Raw genomic sequence first — 3,569 nt, forward strand, 5'->3', positions numbered from 1 at the left:
GTGGTAAAAAAAGATTATTATAAAAAATCTATTTATAAAGTTACGTGACGTCAAGATTATTTGGATTGCCTTGGTATAAAAGTTTCAACGGAAATCCGGTAGCCTAATACTGAGTCTATTTTTTAACATATTGTTTATTGTGGTAGTAAACAAAATTACCATCCACACTCTATGATCTAAACTCTATTCGATACTAATTTAAGCGCAACGTATAAGAACTATTTATTATACTTACATTCTCCAATAATGATAAAAGAACACAACATTGACTTTTTAAGTTATTCTTTTGTTGTTGCAAAAAACATCTCACACAAGCAACATTCTATAACATTTCCCAAGCCCATTAAATTATTATTAAATTGCCTATTAGGCATATCCCGCTTACAAATTCCCTGAAATAGGGTATCCCTCCTGTAACAACTACATAATGACGTGTTTTGAGAAAAGCTATTATCGTACTTCCTGTACTAAACAATAGCCAAATTAATAGGGTAGTTATATAAAGGTACACTCAACCACACTTATGCTATAAAAACTGTCACTTGTTCAACTATTTCGACAAATTGTATATTTTAAGGCATGGTCCTTACACATATTAATGTCAAACGAAACCGCTGGAATATCGTAGCGAATTTTTTGTAATTAATAAATGATTTTTTTTGTGTATTGTAAGTAAAAGTGTCACACGTGCATATGTATAACTTCCCCAATAGGATATACAAGTGATTATATATGTGTATAGTGTACAGTATATATATATGTATGTAAATAAAAGACATTTGAAAGCGACGACATATCAAACATTAAAGTACATTATGACTTCACGGGCTCTTTTGTCTTTTCAAAGTTAGTGTTAATATCAAGTAAAAGTAAAGTCGAGTGGCTTGCACACCGGTTTACATCTCTGAGTTCCTTGGGTTGGATTCCCGGCCTGCTCAATGCAGAAAAACTAACTTTGCTATATTGTCTCGGGTCTGGGTGTTTGTGGTATCGTCGTTGTTTCCGATTTTGCATAACACAAGTGCCTATAGCTACTTACTTTGGGATTAGAGCACGTATGTGATGTTGCCTAATTTTTATATTTATTTATTTAAATTTTATATTTATTTATATTCATTTTTTACTATTACTATTTATTGTAAGTTTCGATCTGGTCAAACCGTAGATAACAATGACGTATTATTATTAATTTACAATTGTAAGTTTTATCCAAATAGTACCTTAGGATTATTTTCCTAAGTGCATGTATGTAAATATAAGTTCAGTCCAGTATCGGACGAAGAAGCGTCACGTAACTTGCGTAGCTAGAACAGCGAATGTCTCACCTACGCGGTCGTGACTCAAGTGGTATAAAACGGTGGCGGCTCCACAGCCCCGCTCATTTGCCTTCAAGAACCATCGGTGAACCACCGCGAACAGCACATTCCAGTGTTACTCGACTTCCCGTTCTATTACGAACTCCTATACGATTTAATAGTTTGTATTTGCTGATCAGTCTACTACGGTAAGTTTCTGATTATTAATATACGATTACTTTTTATTATGTAAATAATTAATAGTAAATCATTTATTGCATTTATATATTTTTTTAATGTTCTACATTTGAAATAATTGTCCGATTGAGTAATTATGAAAAATTCAATTATTAAAAAAAAATTACATTGGAATGCATTTGTGGATAAAAAAAATTAGATCAAAATTATGCGTATTTTTGAAATGACTATATCTATCTGATTAAAAGTGTTTGAATTTATTTCTCTTCCCGGAAAAACATTAATAATTGCTTATCACGCTAATAAATTGTCACAAGAGTTTTTTTTTTCAAAATTGACTTCTCTCTAATTGGTAGGCTCAAGAAATGATTTATTCCGTTGTTCATTATCGCTTTTATTATCGATTTATTGTTTCTAATTATTCCAGCGGTGTAAAAATTAAGTTTCAATAAGAAAAAAGCTCCTTATTTCAATTCCATGCACTTTTGTTTTATTCGAATAGTGTGTTTTCAATCATATATCGAGTGATGCTAAAAGCTGTAAAATAAAATTTACTACCAACAGCAAGTTTTTCAAACGCAAATTTATTAGGATTTTTTATTATTTGTGAAAAGTCGTCGAGCTAAAGGCAACATTGCAAAATGACTATGTAACTCAAGTTAATTGCTTATTTGTATTAATGAGTAAAACCATGGTAAAACCCATTTAATTTATTCACGTATTTATGTAGGGTTTAAAAAAATTATCTATACAAGATTAGAAGTAATTCTATTACTTATTGGTAATGTATTTTGAATCCTAAATGAGCAAAAGGCTTAAAATCTTCACAAATGTAACATGCCTTTACCGGTTAATGGAATTATCAGCTCTCTCGGTGAAAAAGAAAAGGTCTTTTACGTGTGCTTCACGTAATTACTAGGTCGTACGTGTTTGTTAGCTTCTCTTGTACAAATGCCATTTTTTTTTACTTTATTAACAAATATACTGAATAATTATGACGGCCTTCGTGGTCGAGTGGCTTGCACACCGGTTTTCGTGGTGTCGCCGTCTCTGAGGTCCCGGTTTCGATTTCTTGGCCGGGTCAGTGTACAATAGTAGATTGTACAACAAGTGCATAAAACACATCATTTCACTCGAGCCGCAGGCGAGTGTGGATACTGAAGTCGAGGGTAAAATGGGTCTTATGAACGAGTTATACACTCTGCTTATCACTTCGATTGCGAGGAAATTAAACAGTAATATTACAAATAAACGATTATTTAATTAAAATTGAATGTAAAATTACAACAATTAGACATATTTAATGTGATGGTTTTTTTTATTTTATGCACTAGAGCATAAAATCCTATTTCTCTCTCTTAAAGTTCGTATTTATGCTGGGTGTAGGCTGTATCCAGCCTAAGAGCATGAGAAGTGAAACCTAATTTTTCTATATTGTCTCGGGTCTGGGTGTTTGTGATACCGGCGTCGTTTCCGATTTCCATAACACAAGTGCTTTAGCTACTTACTTTGGAATCAGAGCAACGTATGTCATGTTGTCTAATATAATATAGGAAATGAAACTCAGTCAGTCAGTCAGTCAACCGTGACCATGGGACCTGTAAAGGGCCCGAAACGTCGGTTTGTTTGAAAAAACAAATATACGCGAATTAAATCCGGAAAAATAGTTTCATTTCCTATGTGTAACAATCGCGAAAACCTAAGAACTCGATATAATATAATACAGTCAATTATTTGGTCGAGTGTGAGTTGTCCATAAAAATGACTACACTAAAAAAATAATATCCTGTAAAAAGATACATTATGTCGGCAAAATTTGAAAACGTCGTTACACCGTTTTTGGATACTGATCCCTTTTTTACTCTTCTTTAAGCGCAATATCGCGCTTATTTCTAGATCAAAGGTACATGATAATACCTTTATTTTAGTTATAAAATTATTGATTGTCAAATTGAGTGTAAAAAACATAGATCATCATATAAAATATCATATATAATATTTATATTTTATATATATATATATATATATATATATATATATATATCATATAATATATATATATATATATATATATAT

The 3,569-nt window shown here is 31.5% G+C and overlaps 1 protein-coding gene across 1 annotated transcript in view; it reads left to right on the top strand.

Annotated features, from left to right (window-relative positions):
- Nucleotides 1-1,395: 1,395 nt before the first annotated feature.
- Nucleotides 1,396-3,569, top strand: part of LOC113235852 (allatostatin) — a 46,469-nt gene continuing 44,295 nt past the window's right edge. Inside the window, exon 1 of the mRNA XM_026471775.1 lies at nt 1,396-1,504. The gene's annotated coding sequence lies outside the window, so the exon portion shown is untranslated. The remainder of the gene's footprint in view (nt 1,505-3,569) is intronic.

The sequence above is a fragment of the Hyposmocoma kahamanoa genome, unplaced genomic scaffold (genome assembly GCF_003589595.1).
Source record: "Hyposmocoma kahamanoa isolate Upper Pololo Valley unplaced genomic scaffold, ASM358959v1 88, whole genome shotgun sequence".
NCBI lineage: Eukaryota > Metazoa > Arthropoda > Insecta > Lepidoptera > Cosmopterigidae > Hyposmocoma > Hyposmocoma kahamanoa.